This window comes from Theropithecus gelada, chromosome 17 (assembly GCF_003255815.1).
Source record: "Theropithecus gelada isolate Dixy chromosome 17, Tgel_1.0, whole genome shotgun sequence".
Lineage (NCBI taxonomy): Eukaryota > Metazoa > Chordata > Mammalia > Primates > Cercopithecidae > Theropithecus > Theropithecus gelada.
In genome coordinates, this window is record NC_037685.1 from 46,739,606 (window position 1) to 46,759,925 (window position 20,320).

The following is a 20,320-nucleotide window of genomic DNA, read 5'->3' on the forward strand; positions in this document are numbered from 1 at the left end:
CTAACCACCACTGTATCCTTCATTCCTTTAAATGTCGTGTTTATTTGAATATATTAAGAATAATATCAAGGTAATTTTCTACATATAAAATTTATGTTTAATTTTTTAGGAACCATCATACTGCTTTCCACAGTGGCTGTACATTTTACGTTCCCACCAACAACGCACAAGGGTTCCAATCACTTGCTATTTTTTGATTCCGGGACAGCGAACCTAATGGCTGGGAAATGGTATCTCACTGTGGTTTGGATTTGGGTTTCCCTCATGATTAGAAATGTTTCGCATCTTTTCATGTCTTTTGGCCACTTGTGCATCTTCACTGGAGAAATATCTATTCAAGCCCTTTGGCCATGTTTTAATCAATTTCGGGGAAGTGGAGTATTCTTGTTGTTGAGTGTTTCCATCCCTCCTCTTTTTCCCTCCAAACACCCTCTCCGTGCGATCTCACCCCTTCCCATATATTTAAGCTCCTTCTGCTCCACAGGCCTCCACAGGGAGGCTGAAGAACGTGGTGTGCCACTGACGCATGTGTGCATGTAGAGATGTTTTCCTTTTCCTTTTGTATTAAGCTATGAATGGAATTAAACCTTACTCATATTTAATATTTGGATTAAAATGGGATCCTTCACGGCATCCTTATCTCAGATAATCCTATGTCCTACATGAAAAATGGGAGTCCTGACGGAAACAGGATGTTCCACACAGAGCATGGGCTGACAGTGCTGACCTCACTCTGGCTGTGTGGATTAAAGGATCTCCTCATAACCAGAGTTGTAAAAGATTCCTGCAAAGAAACTGGGACTGAAGAGTGTCCTCAAAATAGAAACACATAAATCAAGAAGAAATTGCAATGCTGACACTTTTCCTACTCTGAATAAGAAACTTTCATTATCCACATTTCAAGGTAAAAACCAAGATAGTTCATCCAGATCTGAACAACAGACAGTTTAAAACTTCAAATGATCAAGAACACTATTTGACCCCTGGATAAACATTGACTACTGCTAACAATAAACTTTACCATATATGTACACTGTGGCCTGAGAAACTAAAGAAACCAATAAGATTCAAACACTTAAAAAGTAAGCCTCAGCACTTAATAAGATTGGCAATTATTTATAACTTAAAGAAATAACATATTAAAATATAGCAGCACTGTATAATAATTTGTAGAGATAGAATGTAGTCATGGCAACATCTTGGGCCCTGCAGAGTTTTGCTGGTTTGGCTTAGGTCAAAGTACAAACAATTATTTTTCTTAAAAAAAAAAATACAAAACAAACAAACAGAAAAAAAAAAAAACACGTCCTAAAGTTTCTGACTAGTACTGTAATTCAACAGAAAAAAGAGTAGAAAATCTGGGACCAAGCTCGAAATGTAAACATACTCGATTGCACTTCTGAGAAAGGTGATTATATAATGATGAGGTAGAAATTACAGTAACTGATTTCAGGGAAGACATTTAAGCTTTGGAAAGAGTGTTTTGTAACACGATGTTTGTGCATATTTGCAGCCTCTGGGATTTTGTTGTTGAAAACAATGTATGTCACCTCTCATCTCTGCCCAGATGCAGGCGGAGAACTTTCTAACACATTTCAAAATATTCCAGAGTTTAGCCTTGGTTTAAATTCATTTGATAATGAGGCAAAAATTCAACTTTCTTTTAGTTTGTAAAGATAGTTAATTTTAAAGAAGATGGGAATTCAAAAATGGCATTTCAACTGTTTGAGGTAAAAAATTTTTCATAGTTTGTGGACATCATTAAAATAAAGTCTAATGATTTCATAAAGTTCATATTGTCCTTCCATTTAGAACCACACATTTTTTGATAGTCTTTTAAACTATTATATCCAGTACTGAAACCAAACTGTGACATGAACTGAACCTAGAAGTAAATTTTCCAAGCATTTTATCCTAAATATTAAGCCAAGATTTTAGAAGTAATGATGGATATTCAATCCTATTATTCTAACTTCAAGCTGATCATTAACATGTTATTAATATAATATTTATTATATTTAATCCATTCTATTTAAGTAAAAACAAAGATATTCTGTATCATTCATAGGCAAAAATGTTTTAAAATATTGTTTACTTCAGCTTTATCTCATCTTATGTAAATATTTTGTATATATACTGAATGTGCATAAATATATATACATACACACTTGCACATTAGTGCTAATATATTTATATATAGATCATATATATATAAAATAAAAATATTTGGGGTATAAACTGAAGATTTTCTAACCCCACTTGGATCCCACAAGCACCTCAAATCTAATATGTACAAAACTGAACTCCACACGATCGCCTTTCAAAACCCTGTTTGTCTGCCTCTCCTGTCTTATGGAAGGATACCACCTGCTGCTCACTTGCCTACATTGGAAGGGTCACGGTCCTTCACAGCTCCTCGTTCTTCCTTTCATTAACATCCATACAGTCCTGTGCATTGTGGCAGCCAGAACCCTTTGTCCTCTTCTTTCAACCCTTACAGGCCCCATCTGGCGTGACTTCTGCTCTCCTCTGTCTCACTAATTACAAGAATCTCCTACCTGACCTTCCTTCCTACAGTGCTGCTGTCTCCCGACCCCCAGTTCAAGCCACAGAAAAGTGATCTTTCAAAGCAACAAATCATAGGCTGCATCTTCTTAAGAGCACTCAGTAGTTTCCCATTGCCCTTGGATACACTCCAATCTCTTCTTCTTTAGCAGCACAGTGCCTGCTGCCATCTGTAGTCCCCCCTCCCTCACACTCTACCATGGAGCTAGTCAGCACTGTTTCCATTCTTCATGTGGCCCCTGGCCTCTCTGGTGCTCCACACACATGCCCAATCTCCTAGCAAATGGTACCCGTCCAGAAGTTCTCTGTGCAGAGGGCCCCTGCTAGGCGAAGCCCTCTCAGAGGGTCCCTGCGCCTCCTTTAACGTACCACTTTGAACACACGAAGACACGTCTGATGAATAATTTGAACCGCTTCCAGAACAAGAACAAGGTCTACATTGCTCACCAGGGTAGACTTGGTGACTTACACAGTGTCTTACCCATACCACGCCTTTCTTTAATTGATGTGTATTGAATACGCATATGAATACTACTGGTATAATTTTACACTCGGTTCAAAATAAGCTCTCTGTTGTCCAGTGTGCATTTGTGGGATAAAACTCACGTCCTCTTTTCTTTTTCCACCTATAGGATTATTTTTGGAAAACTATTCCTGCTAGCTGTCTTACACTGTTACTTCTATCTCTTAAAACAGATCTTCTACATTCAAATCTCCCTATCATGAAGTACCAAATATATTTACTTTCTTGTGTGCCATGTTTGAATGTATTTTTTACTCATGCTCAACGATCATCATCCCCCTTCTCAATCCTTTCCATTAGAAAGGTGTTAAAAACAAGATACTTGATGTACTAAAGCAATGGGGAAACAGATTAAGTCAGGAGTCAAAAACTTCTCAACCAATTAGTTAAAATGTTGAGAGAAAGGACAAGTTTTCTGACCACCTGTTACCTAAGGCCATCACAATGCTTCCCATGTAATGGTATTGTTCCATAACATCCTTTTACTTTTTTCTCATAATAGTATTTAAATTTCCAGTATTTTGCATACTATCTTAAATATATTAAAGTATCTTAAAGTTGTTTTTTTAATTTTTAATAATGCCATTCAGTAATATATAAATTTGTAAAACTATGGAAACTTTGAGGAAGAAATTTCAAACTTAATATGGTTGGCCCTCCATATCTATAGGTTCTGTACCCATGGATTCAACTGAGGATCGAAAATATAAAAATAATAATGATAGTAATCATAATGATAAATAACAATGACAATAAAAATTAAACACAAATTTTAAAAATACAGCCTAATAACTAGTTATATAGCATTTGCTTTGTATTCGGTATTATGAGTAATCTAGAGATGGATTGAATGTACATGGGAGAATATGCATAGGTTAGATGCAAATACTACGCCATGTTAAATAAGGGAAGTGAGCAGCTACAGATTTCGGTGTCCATGGAGATCCTGGAACCAAATCCCTCTCAAATACCAAGGGACAACTGTAGTCAATTAGACCACTTTTGCATTATATTTGAGCCAAAGAGCAAGAGACTGAATTTTTAACATATTTTTAATAACTGCACAGCTCTTACCATCAATGTCAAGAGTATGGGGAAAAAATGAATGAATCATGCCTTTATTTATCAGCCAAGCTGTGAGAAAGTAGTCTTCAGAGTACTGGTCCAACAAGGTTGGCAATTAATGATGCAATAAAGGGTAAACAATTAACTAGTGTAATTAAAAAGATTCTGAATCTCATGTCTAAATGTTACCCCAGACAGCTGGATCATTTGCCTGAAGAAAAGTTTACTCTCTGATTTTTTTATAAGAAAAATAGAATCAATTTTCATTCTCATATTCCCTGTTTAGATGGTAAAGAATGTTCTCCGGAAAATATACATTAAGCTATTTCAACTCTGCTAAGGTATGGTATGCAATTTAATTTTGAAAATTCTGTCAAAACATTGTTCATCTGTAGCACTGCTTTCTTAACTGTGGGACGATAATTTCCTGTGTAACAAATTCCTCAGAAAGGTTCCTAAGGAAACGAGGCAAGAACACCAAACTAATTCCAGGTTTAACATGACAGCAAACGGCACAGAGGAGGGAAGGGAAAGCTCACTCACGGGAGACATGTCATAAATGATAGCCTCTAAAGACTGACTGTGGAAGAAGGCAGCCGTCACATATACACTAGCATCAATACTTGCCTTTCTCTTCTGTTTCATCCTCTTGAGAAAATATGTGATCACGTATTGTCTATGATGCTCTAATATGGGGTTAGTTATATTTTTCTTTTGATGTAGCACAATATTTATTTACAAGATAGTTGTAAGGATATAGTGTTTGAAGGGTTAAAAACAGAGGCACCAGAAGCCTAGAAGAGCATGGGTTCAAACATAAAATGGAACAACAGATTTTTCCCTTCTTTTCTTAGATACCAGAAGATTAAAAAGCCTTATAATGTATGTACTGTCCTCAGTATCTCCCCTTCCCCAAATGATGGAAGTATTGGTTTGCCTCCCTCTTGGCTCCTAACTTTCACAGCGAAGGCTCTTACAAGACAGCATGACTTACCTTCACTAATAAAAGAGCCATCAGTCTACCAGCCACTCCTCTGAAAGCAGGAGGAATAAACCTCCTTTTAGGGACTGTCCCTTTCCTCATTGGTCCTGTCCTGAGAATGAGGGAGTCAGTGCTTTTTTCACTTGAGGCTTTTTTGTCACCTATTATGAAGCAAAATAGAAAACACAAAACTACACAATGAGGTATTCAAGTGAGCTTAGGGGCAGGCACAAGACCCCACACACACGCCGGTGACTCAGGGCTTAGAGAGTTAATAACAATATTTCTGAAGTATATTAATAATAATATTTGAGCAATCGTGACAGGAAATGTGTGAAGTGACAGTATTAATTCAAAGAGCTAGCACTCCCTGAAGCTTACTCTGTGCCCGGCTGTGGGCTTCACATTCTTATTTTACTCATCACAGAAGCCCTCTGAGAACATGCGCTCTGTAGTTACCATCTTATAGATGAGGATCAGGGGTGAGAGAAGATTATGACCTTCCCCACAGTCTAGATCAACAAGAGGAACTAACAAATCCCGGGCAAGGGTTTAAACCCAGGAAGCAGAAGCAGCATAGAGCCAGTTTTCCTTTTTTTTTTTTTTTTTTTTACGAGACAGGGTCTTGCTCTGTTGCCCACGTTGGAGTGCAATGATGCAATCATACCTCAGTGCAACCTCCACCTCCTGGCTTAAGTGATCCTCCCACCTCAGCCTCCTGAGTAGCTGAGACTACAGGTGCACATCACCATGCTTGACTAATTTTTGTAATTTTTGTAGAGATGGGGTTTCACCATGTTTCCCAGGCTGGTCTCAAACTCCTGGACTCAACCAATCTGCCCCCCTCTGCATCCCAAAGTTCAGGGATTACAGGTATGAGCCACCATGCCTGGCCCAGTCTCACTTTAAACATAATATGTAGGTGATTTTATGGAAATTTTAGGAAGCACTTTGCTTTCAAAGCTGTCTTAAATAATTTTTGTGTTTGATACAAAAGGGGCTTAGAAGAGAATAGAAAGCCTTGATATTAAGATTATTGAACATTAACATTTTGTAGTAGTATTTTGCTAAATATGTCAATATCATTAAAAATGAGGACTTTCTCACTGAAAAAAAGGATGCGATTTTTTTAATTTAAAAAAAATTAAAGTTTAGTTAGGAAAATAGTAGAAATATTTTGTAACATAAGGAAGAAAATCAGAATCCAATAATATTCTGAGTTAAGTATTACTCTGTATTTGAAGGGTACGTAACGGTATTTTTCTAGCAAGGAAAGTCCTGGCCTGGTTTCAAAATATCCTTGAAAATATTAACTAGCCAAGTGACCTCAGGTGAGCCTCTCTAATTTGTTGCTGAAATGTATGTGAAAATCTTTGAAATGGCAAAGCTCTTTATGAATGTTACTAACATTAGGTGATGTTATTCACAGCCCTCATCAATCTCAACTTAGCATGTAGCGTGACGAACAATGGGAGGCAGAGAGGATGGCACTAAGGGGAAGAACTCTCCCAAGTTCAAGTTCTGATTTACTGAATGAAAAATATATCAGGGCACGGACAACTCTTAATCACAGTAAAGGGCCTTTTCTTGCTTTAGAATGAAAATAATGTAGTCTTTTTCTGCTACGATCTCTTTAATCCGTCTTAGAGCCTGGAAGCATGTTCATACGAGCATGCTTTCCACCAGCTACCTGTTACATGCAACACAAATTGAAATGTGTTAGAAATGTGTCCCCTAGCCCCCTTTAAATAGGAAGAGCAAACTGATTTCCAAATGCAGGATGCTCTATACAGTGTAAGCAATTACAGGAAAAATAAAATATTGTAGTTGAAAAGGAAAAATAAAAACATTCAATTTGACTTTAAAATATTGTTAAGGAAAAGGAATGCACTGCGGTGTATGTCAGATTTTATTGTTTCTGGGCATCCCCTCAGGAGGCTATTGAACTGTACATTCTGATTCATAGGCTGGCGTTGGATCTGAGTGAAAAAGACAATTCCATTTCTTGACATCAGTGGTCCTTTTCATTCGTACCACCTTCCACTACCAGATGAACTGTAAGAATTTTCCTTAGGCATCTACCTGTTAGATGGATTCGGGGTGAGTTCTGTAAGTACAGAGGGAATAATGCACAATGGTCCTGAAAAGAGTGGGGAGATGCTGAGAACACAGGGAAATATCAAAGCTTGAGTGACACAAATAACCTGAAATCATCTGGGGAGGGTTTGGGGACCCCGGATGCCCCACCAGCTGCGCAGACTCCCGGGCGCCAGCATGACATCTGCTTTCTCTCCTCCCCTGCAGCACTTCACAGAGCCACCCGGGTGTGAGAAAAGACATTTGACGAGGATGATGAATGAAAATGATACTTTACCAGTTCTTTCTGCAAAAGAGCCTAAAATACTCTAAGATCATTTAACAGAGGTTTCCCTGTGAGAAGGCAATCATAACTGACTTACAAGGGAGCCTCCATCAATACAGTATACAGATTGAAAAAACAGTAAAAGAAACTCATCATAGAGTCATAAGGCTTCAGAAATGTGCTACGGTTTTATATTTTTCTTAATTAGGTGCTCAAAATGTGAGTAGGAGCGACTATGATTTCTGTTCAGACTGAACTTCCAAACGCTGGAAGCACGGTAAACTCGGCACAAGAAGCACTTGTGAAGGAATGGGGTTCTAAAGAGCCTGCCATGGACCCTTTCCACATGTACTAAGAAGTTTTGGCATTATACCATAGGCCCTCTGAGTATAGCCAGAAACAAACAGATAAACAAAAAGCCAGCATCATCGGCACCTGGGGGATTGTCAGAAAAGCACTCTCAGACCCAACTCCATCCTACGAATCAGAACCTACAGTTCAGCAGGCTTCCAAGGGGATTCCCCAAAACCATAAAATCTGAGATGCACGGCTATGCATTCCTTTTCCTTAACAATACATTAAAATGAAATTGAATGTTTTGATTTTTCCTTTGCAGTTGCAGTATTCTTTTTCCTGTAATTGCTTACACCTTCTAGAACACCATGCATTTGGAAATCAGTTTGCTTTACCTACTTAAAGGGGACTGGCGGTCACATTTTAAGGCATTTCAAATTGTGTTGTATGCAATAGGTAACGGGTGGGAGGCATGCGTGTATGAAGATGCATCCAGGCTATATCAGGGATTAAAGAGATCTTAGCAGAAACAATGGCGATGGCAACAGTTGAAAAGTGCTTTAGAGATCTGTTTTATTCAAGCTATCATTTAAATTCATGCCAAACACACCTCCACCCTAGTCTTTCCCTCCAGTGATCTCACTTGGTTTTAAAAAAATACATGCTGTTAGAGGTTCCAGTTACTCCCTGAGCAGGTGGGAGGATGGCACAGAGCTCTTCAATCACTCATCTGCAGAGTTCGGGGATGTTTTGTGTAAGAAAGTCATTATACAACAACAAATCCTCTTCTATCACATTTCACTTGTGAGTAATTATTGTGTTCTAGCAAGTGAAGGATTAACAGACCTTCCTCGCAGTAAGAGAGAGCACAGCAGGTGCTTCCCCCTCACTTTCAGGGGCCTCTATTTGGTTGCAAAATTCTGCCTGTGTTTGAGTCCACATCTTGCCCTCTCAGACAGTGAGGATACATAGTGACCTCCTCCATCCGAATTAAACTAATAATTTCTATCTTCCTAGAAAAAAAATATATTTGCTATGTAACAAGCCTGGGGTAAGGGGCTGATACTTAGTTGGCCTACCGAGTTTAGTGCTTAGTTTAATTCTAACTAATGCCATGCAGATGAAGCATCTTCCTGCTTTTTTCCTGGTCACATCAGGTAAAATCATAGGTGTTATTTAAGCAGTGTCCTGACATCTTCACTTTATCCTTCTTCATCACATTGAAATGCCTTAAAATGTGTCCTCCAGTCCCCTTTAAGTAGGTAAAGCAAACTGATTTCAAAAAAAAAAAAAAAAAAACTCTTAAGTATTATTTAATTTTTAAATAAAGAGATATTTATGACCCATAAAACACTGGGGAGACAAGGAATAAAGTGGAAAAAGTAAATTAAAATAGTGAAATACCATTTTTTTGTCTTGTATGGAACTTAGACTACTCTGTGAATAAAGTGGTGAAACAGCATAGTATACTATATTCCAGTCTATCTTTCAGATTCCAATCTTTTATCACCTACCTAAAATCCCAGTTTCCTCATCTAGTATGCTTCTGCTTCCAATTTAAATCACTTATTATTTTATATACAGATAAAGGTTAACCTCTATAGCTTATCATGAGAGGATCCCCTTTATAAGAAATGCAGTTATTTCATATTGTTTGCTGTTGCCAGGCATTGTACAAGCACATTCCATATATTAATGCAATCCACTGTCTGATGTCAGTTCAATTATTCCCCACCTGAGAGGAAATTAAAGGAGAGAAAGTTCAAGAAACTAGCCCAATGATGCACAGTTAGAAAGTAGCAGAGTATGACCCCAATCCTGGGTTTAGAGTGGGGAAAACGTGGTCCTGGGTAAGAAAAAAAAAAAAAAAAAAAACCTCTTAAGTATTATTTAATTTTTAAATAAAGAGATATTTATGACCCATAAAACATTTGGGAGACAGGGAATAAAGTGGAAAAAGTAAATTAAAATAGTGAAATACCATTTTTTTATGTCTTGTATGGAACTTAGACTACTCTGTAAATAATTTAAAGTGGTGAAATAGCATAGTATACTGTATTTGGTTTGCACTTAAACTTGTATCTCCTTCCCTTTAATATATAAAAACAAGTCACAAACACAAATATTCTACAAATGCATTTATACCATGGACTTGGCAATGCTCTTATGTAGACAAAGGGAGATCCATAACTGGATCCTATACATACCCTAAGATCTAAATATAAAAGAAACTAAAAGAAGTCAACACAGTTGATAAAGCCCATTACCAATGCCACTGCGATATATATTTCCAGTCATTTCTTCATGCATTCAATCACTCATTCTTTAGTCAGTTAAATGCAGTCGGCTGTGTACCTAACTCTATACATGCAACTATACAAATAGGAAAGAAACAGAGAATTGAGTCTTTGGGATTGGAAACTGCAGAAGGATTGTGATCTATTTCAAGAGTATGTAGGTCAAGGTTATTGTTAGCTACATATAACAACATAATCCCAAATAATACTGGCTGCAAGCAAATAGTTTATTTCTTAAATTTTAAAAGTGGCAGCAGGTGGTCCATATTGGTTTAGGAGACGCAGATATTCATCAGGTCCCATGGAAATTGTACCAATCTTAGAACATGACCTTCCTGGCCAAGGTTCAAGGTGTCTGCCAGAGCTCCAGAACATTATACTTACATTTCAGGTGGCAAAATGAAGTGACAAAAGGAAAAGGAATGTGCCTTCCCTTTAAGATGATCCCCCTAAAGGATTACACCAAATGCACACAGACATTCAGTGCACTTGGTCTCACTGACACATGCAGCTGCAAATTAGTTTGGGATACCCGGGTTCTATTCCTCGAGAGTGAAGAGCGAATGTCTATTGGGAAGCAAATGTCAGTCTCTCATACATGGAGACAAAAGAACCGGACCAAAATCAACTACTTTCAACGTTTTCAGTACATCAAACCCGTCAGACACAGTAAGGTGCTTCCACAACACACCCTGGCCTTTAGTCTCTGCGTTTGTGTTCTCGGTATTCTGTTTACCCAGAATGCCCTTTTTTCCTTCAAATGTTAAGATCCTACTCATCTTTACTATTTGATTTAAAAGCTACTTCCTAACTGAAATCTTTCCTAATCCTTCCTTGCTAAACTTGACCTTTCCTAGTGATCCATACCATCCTGGTTTGGAAAACAAATCACTTTAAACAACTCTGTTTCTCTCATTATATTACATACTCTCGAGGGGCAGGGGTCATCATCCATGTATTCATTCATTTACTCAACAAACATGAATTGAGCAACTATTACGCTCACCTCCATTCCATGTTTTGTATGTACAAGATATTTTTTTTAAATTTGTTAAATCATGCAATTACACTTATGCAGATTTGAAATAAAATTTTAATAGCATTCTAGGTTTCACAATCTGGTGAGGAGTCAAGGCAATCAGGGATCATCTGGGCTTCCATCTATCACTGCTCAAACTACTGGCTAAAGAGTTTGCATGAAGAGAGCGCCCTCGCTATGTGTGCCATTCAGGTGCAATCCTAAAAGGGACAGAGTTGGTCAAAGACAAAGATGATTATTTGGCACATTTGATGACATGAAGAAGTGCTCTTAGAGGGCATTTTCCTTTAAGTAGAAAAAATTCATATTAAAATGTTTGAGGAGAGAAAAGGGGAAATACCCACCACTGAAATAATGTAAATAAATATTATAAGTCATGGATGTTTACTCCTGCTTAGTAGGTCTTGGTTCTTCCCAGTGATAGTTACTCTGGGCTTTTATTGCCCATACAAAAGAGAAAGGAAAAAAAAAATGCTGGAATCTCCTTAAAAAAAAAAACATAAAAAGTTTTCAATTGTTTGCTTGACTTTGTTTTGTTTTATTTTGTTTTAACAAATCACATTTCACAAAGACTGTTTTTACACTGCCATAGGGAAAGCATATTGTTTAAATAAATTATGAAAAAGAAGTCAAAATGTATGCCTTTTTTAATATTTCCTGCATACTTGAAGTATCACTGAAATCCCAAATATTCTTGCAAAAGAATGCTTTCTAAAAATCATATGGAGAAATATGCATTTATATGTAATTACTATTATTTTAGAAATAGACAATAGGTAGATAAAATATTCATGAGTAGCTACATATTAAAAATAAAAATATGCTCATATCTGCTTATATTTATGAACTCAAATTTATTACTTGAAATATCATATTCTTTTGATTTATACATAATAAATTTTTAAAATTTGATTCCATTTAGAATATTTTAGCAAATTTAACCTCGATGTGTATAATAAGGTAAAACAAGCAATAGATTATTTTATTTCTTTAAAATACCTGACATATCATTGATATAAACATGGCCCAAAATCCATATACTCATAGATATCAGAATTGAAAAAAATTTTTTGAATGTTTCATCATTTATTTGTATGAAAATGAAGTATGCCTATTTTATAGATGAAACAATCAAAACTCAGAGAAATCAAATTATTTGTGCAGGATAACAAAAAAATAGTGTGTCTATTACAGAAATTTAGTAATTGCCTTTAAGAATTCCTTCAGTAATGGCTATGATTATAATACAAAATTACAATTGCTTTCAAAATCAAATGTAAAGATTAAAAGCAAAAGGTTTAAGGGTATAAAAGTTTTTTAAAGGGTGTAAAAGTTTTTATAGGATATAAAACTTTAAAAACTTTATAAAAAGGGTATAAAAGGGAATAAAAGTAAAAAGTTTAAGGGTATAAATTTATACATTAACCAACAAATATCAGTTTTTGTGGTAAAGTATCTTTAGAGTTATTTTTATTTATTTTAGTATCTCAAATTGTAGTGGACTTAAGTCCCTCACAATGCCTTATAGAGTTTCATATTTAAATAAATTTGGAGATTCAAAAGCACATGATATACAAAAGACTGGCCTTTGTAGTCTTTTGTAGACCTGCCATAAAGAAAGTAATTAACTTTTTTTAAAAGCTAATAATTTTCTGACAAACATGAGCAAAAATTCCTTTATCTTTCAACAGCTCTCAACTTCCTAGGTAATTAGTCATTCCTCAGCACACTCTTTGGAAAAACTTGAGAGTGATTTAATCCATCTTGGCAAATCTCTGGGAAGAAGACATCTGCCGGTGTGATATTTCTGTCTGGCTTCTTATTTAGGTAACACTAGGATACGGCCCCCTTCCCCGAGAAACTGATGTGTTCTCCTCAATAAAGGTATCATCCAGATGTTCCCCAAGCCATAGAAGCACTCAGGCTCCATGGGTCATGTGCATATTATCCAGGCCACTGATACTTGCCTAGGTAGTAGAAATACATTTAACATTTAGATAATAATGGCCAGCAGACCATTAATGAAGACTCATGGTGGGCTGCTGTGTTTTACATGCAAAGCATGTTTTATTTATCTAACAAATACTTCTATGATACTTAAAATGCTCCACATAGTATTCTAAGTGCTTTATTTATCTGAATTTATTTCATCTATACAACAATGCCAAGAGGTAGACGCTATTATTCTCATAACAGAATGAAGCAACTGAGTATCAGAAAAGTTAAGGAAATAGCTTGAAGTCACACAGCTTGTAAATTGCAGGGGTGAAGTTTGAGGCTAGACAGTCTGACTGCATATAGTTCATGCTCCACTTACAGAATCATCCACATTCTCTGCTGCTGTAGAAAGGAAATGCTAACAGGACTTCCTCAAATCTCACCTTGTCAATGGTCAAGTCTTCCTACTATCACCTGTAACACATCATGACCTGGAAACTCATCTGAAATGCAGATGCTCAGCCCCACCCCAAACCTGAAGAATCACGCTTAGCATTTTAGCAAGATCCCCAAGGGGTTCCCCTGGTAAAAGTAAATGAAATTTACTGGGAGATGAACCTAATTACTCCAATTTCTTATTTCAGTTTTGTTTTCCAGCAGATACATCCTAAAAGTTATGATGTGCACATGGATGACCTCTTTACTGCCTTCCCTGGGATGGAGGCCAGACTGACCAAAAATCAGTGAAAGAAAGAAGAGCCAGTAGAAACATAAGCCATCTGCAAATGGAATCAGTCCAAAAAATAAATTGAGAATAAACTTAACAACATTTTAAAGATGTTTGGTGAGAAAGTAAATGTTAACTAATGATCAAAAATTATATTTTGTAAAATAGACATTGCCCCTAACAGCAAATGTTACTGCTTCTAAAAAGATACAGTGTTGCAAAAGCAGGTTTCATTGAATTATTTTCCACTCAGTACTGAAGCATCAAAAAATGGTTGGTCTTTACTTTCTGCATAATTAATCTGTTATGAATTAGTTAATAATGGACATTAATACTCACTCTTCTCTTACCCAATCTCTAAAGAAATCTTTTTTTGAAGGGTTCTAAAAATAGTTAAGGTAATTAAAATAACTTATCATTCCCTTTCCTAATGTTTATTACTAGAAATAAAGACAGTCTGTTGAGTAGCAAGTTGTATATAGCCACAAATAAATATGGATGTTAAGAAAATCTTAAAAAATCACAAACTATACAAGAGAATCTTACGAAACAACCAGAAGAAAACTAATAACAAAAAAACACAAATTTAAACTGAAAAGCTGTCATTATGTCAGAGTTATTTTATATTTTTGCAAAATATTAATAAGAATTTGAAAATTCATTATTATATAGGTCCTTCTTAAAATATGCTTCAATGAAGTTTTAAGGAACAAAATCCCTTACCTTTGGATTCAGTCTTATTCAAAGAATATTCAACAATAAGTATAACTGAATTCAATATTCAGTAGTTCTTGCTACAGACTAGCTCTTCACAGTTAATCATCCTTTTATTCATCACACACCATTAAAATAACTTCAGTCCCTTAATAAAGCTAATCATAATATAGTAATTATATGAATCATCCTTTGATTTGAAGAAATCCAACAACTGATAGTTTGACAATGGAATGAATACATTTTCAAATGAAGAGATGGATTTTTTCCCTAGTTCAAACAAGATTTTGACATTGTGATGCAGCATGACTTTATCTAAGAACCACACAGAAAAAGACCATAGCTAAACCGTGCCTAATTTCCTCCAGAGCATGGCATAGGGATAGTCATTTCTGAGAGTGAAGGCAGGCCTGGAAACCCAACAGTTGGGTCTTCCCTTTTTTGTGTTTATGATAAACTAAATTTCTCCAAGTCAAATATATCAATTTAACAAACATTTAATGAATACTTAGGTATCAGATATAATGCAAGAATAAATAAGATTTAGACTTCTGGAAATTTACAACAGCACATTAATTCTAAGTCAACAATTATGCATAGGTAAAAGGAACACTATACACATGTGTTAATAGTGTATAGTCACTTCAGAATATCTGGGAACATGGTGATTTCATTTATGACACAAAGGATTTTCCAGAAAGATTTTTTAAATTCTTAATTTTGGTGGAATGCGCTCATTTCTTTTGTCATTTTGGCGTGACCCAAGTCCAGATGAGAGATTGCTAATTCCATTGTCTCCGTCAAACATCAGTGTAATGCTATCAGGTGGCATACGCTTGCAATCCTTTTCCAAGTGGTGATGATGTATTTGCAGTGATCCACTTCCACTTCCTCAAACAATCAGAATGTCGAGTGTGTGCTGTGGAATGGAGCTACCTGATGATAAGGAAGAGGTGGATGTTGAGGTGGACAGGGTAATGGTGAACCTTAGCCTTAGTCCGCTTGCCCAATGCCCCAACACGATTCACTCCTTCTCCACAAAAGTCCATACCAGTCATTCAATGAGCATGAATCCAGAATCCGAAACACTATCCCCACACTGTGTCTTCCATTTTCAGTACAAAGCATTCTATTTTTCTCCACTTATTTGGATAACTTTAGCTCATGAAACCATAGTCATATAGAGATAATGCAATGGAGAGTAATCTCTCAGATCTCGGGATCCTATGCTTTTTGGGAGAAGACTCTAAACTATTGCTAAACACATACCTCCATGCTATCTTCCCCACTCTCTTTTAAACTACGGGCATTTTAAAATTACAAGTGAACAAAATCTCATCCATCAGCTCTATCAATTTTAGCACCATAATACTACCCAAAAGAATGCCACTGCTAAAGAATTCTTTGTAACACTATCCTGAGAAAGGGCAGCTTGAAACTTGGAAGATAATGGTAGAGTTGAATATAATTCAAATTCATGTATATAAATATAATTCAAATGCATATGAATATATATATATATATATATTAGAGTATACAGGAAAAAAATAGTACCAATCATAAGGAAAGCCCTGAAATTTACAAATCTATCTTTGTTGAGCTCAGGTTCTCTGCATTTTGTGCTTATCCGCTGGTAGACTGTATCACTGCTTGTCACGCATTCCAGGTCCCTCCCTGCTCCATTGAACACAGGAGTGGTGACATGACTTGCTTCAGTCAGTGAAAGGTAGCTGCAAGCGTCCTGTATCTCTTTTGAGCTAGATTTTTCAAAGCCAGAGTATAGCCCTGTCTCTTTTTCTTCCACCATGAAACCCACCATGTTCTAGATAGAGACTGTTCTGTCAGACGGGAGTCTGGAATGAAAAGGTATACAGAGGCACTGCTGAACCACAAAAGGCATAGAATGTTAGTAAGAAAGAAACCTTTAGCAGAAAGTGTTGTAAGCCAGGAAGACTTGGGGAATGTTCATTAGTTCAGGGGAACTTGGTCTATCCTGACTGATACACATATCTGCCTTTCCAGCCTGCCTCAGTACTCTCATTCCTACCCCTGGGAGATTTTTTCAGCTCTCCCTAACAAAACCATACAGTAAGCAAAATGTGGGAAAATCTTACTTTAAAGCAAATGTGTAATGAGGATAGGCATGTAGAATCTGTGCTTTAGTGAGGATCAAGGACTGAAGACACAAGATGCATCTCCTAAAAGAATCAGAAGAATATCTAGAATTCCAGACATCGTGAAAAGAAAGAAATCTGCTAGTAGGGTCAGCGTAGCTGACGAGGAGTTTCCAGACCTCTATTCATAAAAGGCAGTTGTCCTCAAGTGCCTTCATGTTCATCTCAAATCCCATTGCTGAAACCTTTAATCTGGATTTAGCCTTATGGGCAGCATTCCAGACAAATGAGATTTAGATAGAGGACTAAATAGGCGTATATGATTACTGCAATGGCCTGAATAAGTCAATCTAATTATGAGAGTTCTAAGTCACCACTTAGAAACTACAGGTTCCAAAGATGTATTAATTTGCTCCAAAATACATTTTTAGGAAACAGACTTCTAAAGCAATTACATGACATTTATTATTCCAAAATGACAGCAAATTTCTTAAATTAAAATAATTAAAGACAAACTTTAGAATTGATTTTATACATTAACAGTTTTGGGGAAAAAAAAGAAAACTTGAACATGACCATGTTTTTATTTCATTAATTAAAACTAAATTTTCCTTATATAGAATAATGCCTAAAAAAATTTCACTTACCTATTTGCATTTAATAATGGGTGATGGCCTTCTATGTTTACAAATATTTATCAAATATTTCTCTTTGATTTCATTGACAATATCGAACAAAAATAAACATGTATTTTTCCTGAGCTGATTTTACAATATGTGAAATTATCTCTGATTATCTAAAAAATAATGTAATGGATGTGCAAAACAGTCTTTTAGGTGGGCCTCTGATTTTTCCTCTTGAAATTCATGATCTTGTGTCATCACCTGTCCTTGAATGTAGTCAGAACCAGTGTGTTGCTTCTAACAAACAGAATACAGCAAAGGTGAAGAATGTCAGTCTCGTGATGACATTACATAAGACTGAAACATCTGTCTTACTGAGAAACATTCCCCCTTGCTGGCTTTAAAGAAGCCAGCTGCCAGATTGTAAGCGACACTGGAGAGGGTCACAGGCAAAGAAGTCAGAGACAGCGCACAGACAGCAAACAGCTGAGATCCTCAGCTGAACAGCCCTCAGGGAGCAGGATTCAACAACCACGTGAGCTTGGAAGCTGATCTCCCCCAGCAGAGCCTCAGATAAGACCCCAGCCCTGGCTGACACCTTGACTGTAGCCTTGCTGTAGCTGTGTCCACGTTTCTGACCCACAGAAACTGTGAGATAATAAACACGACTTGTTTTAAGTCTCTAAATTTGTGAAAATTTGTTACACAGCAATAGATAGCTAATACAATGAAATTCTCTACCTTTTATGCAAAGCAAGAAAAATAAACTCAACCTGCTTCACTTTGATCTAAACTTTAAGAAGAAATCAAATATAATATTAATCCACTTTTGAAATTATCTGTGAAAAACGGCAACCAGTCTGTTGAATCAAAAGTCTACTAAATCAGTCAGAAAAGTAATTCATGCTTTCCTTCAGGACAACTCATTGTTTGCCACTTTCACCTGTTAGATAATGCTTTTTGTTGCTGATTATAACATAACAAAGTTTTCTTTGGTGGTTTCTGTAATTGTTAACCTTTAACTGTTCCCAAAATATTTCAAACAAATCAAATGAGCAAATTTGCACTAATACTCTTTACAGTGTTCAAAAGTATGGTTAGTAAGCACACGATCAAAGAGGGGAAGATTTTAATATAGCCATGAATATGTAACTTCTTTCTCCTAAAGAACAAGAGAAACTCTAAGAAGGAATGTTTGATGCTATAAATTCTGAGTAAATGATTCAATTTCAAGAGGAATAGTTTACTATGGTTTATTAATTTGAAAACAGAAACAAAACATGATTTCAAGTAAATTTCCCAAATAATGCAGCCTTAAAATTACTTTTGCCTTCAAAATGCAAGCAGCTATATTTTGATGTTTTAATTATTTGGACAGTTAATTTCCTTTTTACTTGCTGCATGTGGACACACAGTAACACATATGAGTATAATTCAGTGAAAAAAGCAAAAAGTGATCTATCCTAAATTGCCTAAGCATCCCCTGTGTCTCTCGGTGGTACTTCATGTTCAGCCTCAAACTGCATCTACAACCTGTCCATAAGGCAATTACCTTTTGGAAACATAATATTTCTCATAACTCTTCCAATGAAAAATTGTGCAAAATGTCTATCCTGTCATATTTGATACTAAATGATTTAAATGAACAGGCAGGGGCAATTTCTGAAATAGTGTCAAGAATCTACTTACCAGCATCACCAACCTGACAGGAAAAGAATTCAGTCAAATACATGAGGCCACATAGGTTTCTTTTGTTTCAGTTTTCATTAATTTTACTCAGTGGAACCTCTCACATAATGGAGAATCATTCATCAAAAAATTATGGAACACCGTTCCCTTATCTATTGCTGCGTAACAAACACCCCAAAATGTAGATTACAACAACACCCATTTTATTGCATTCTAGAATTCTGGTGGCTCAGGAATTAAGATATTGCATAATTAGAGCATAATGATGACCATTAGGGATTTAGCGTCTTCCTCATTTTACTGGTAATACTCTATCTCATTTCATAATGTGAAATAAATACAGAACAATGTTTGGAGAGTGATATTTAAAACACTTGCTGTGAGTGATTTGAATTTTTGGAACTTTATGACCTGCCTAGGTGATTTGTCAGAGGCTATAACAACCTTGCTTCTCTGCACATCCTAGGGAAGTTACCTGAATAAGATTGTGTAGTAAAGAAAAATATGGATAGTTCTCTCCTTTGAAGTTTGTAAGACGTTGGGAAGATTTGAAGGGGTCAGTGTGATCTAAATGGCTGGGTGGTAAGTTCATCTGCAAGCTTCACCCACGTGTCTGGTGCATGGCCTTGGAAGACACAAGCTGGACTCAAGCGAGACTGTGTGAAGAAGCCTGCCCAAGGCCTCTCTTTGAGGCTTGGAGTTCCTAGCAGTATGGTGGCCTTGGGCTAATTGAACACCTTACAGCACAGCTCAAAGCTTCAAGAATACTTGTCCCAGTAAACAGCATGAAAACTGCATGGCCTTTTATCACCTATTTTGGAAGTCCCAGAACATTATTTCTGCCCTACTCACTCTCAGTTGGAGGAGTGTCAAAGAACCTGCCACTTTGTTTCATTACCACCCACCCACAAGCTCTTCTTTTCCTTTTTTCTTTCCTTTCTTCTTTGCAAGTGATTAAACAAAAATAATTAAGAAACAACGCCTATCTTTAAGAGTACTCTCAAAATCTAGTAGGATAAACAAAGGCAGTGGTATAGAAGTATATAATTCATTCTATAGCTTTATCATGTAAATTATTCATATGCCGCTAGAAATTGTCTTCAGGCGCCGGGCGCGGTGGCTCACGCCTGTAATCCCAGCACTTTGGGAGGCCGAGGCGGGCGGATCACGAGGTCAGGAGATCGAGACCATCCTGGCTAACACCGTGAAACCCCGTCTCTACTAAAAATGCAAAAAATTAGCCGGGCGAGGCGGCGGGCGCCTGTAGTCCCAGCTACTCGGGAGGCTGAGGCAGGAGAATGGCGTGAACCCGGGAGGCGGAGCTTGCAGTGAGCCGAGATCGCGCCACTGCACTCCAGCCTGGGCGACTAAGCGAGACTCTGCCTCAA

The 20,320-nt window shown here is 36.7% G+C and overlaps 1 protein-coding gene and 1 long non-coding RNA gene across 2 annotated transcripts in view; both read right to left on the reverse strand.

Moving 5' to 3' along the window:
- Positions 1–5,204, reverse strand: part of LOC112611060 — a 48,649-nt gene extending 43,445 nt beyond the window's left edge. The window contains exon 1 of the long non-coding RNA XR_003116533.1: positions 5,148–5,204. This is a non-coding gene — a long non-coding RNA (uncharacterized LOC112611060). The remainder of the gene's footprint in view (positions 1–5,147) is intronic.
- The window catches only part of FAM155A (family with sequence similarity 155 member A), a 688,104-nt gene that overhangs the window by 647,810 nt on the left and 19,974 nt on the right, over positions 1–20,320 (reverse strand). The window lies entirely within an intron of this gene.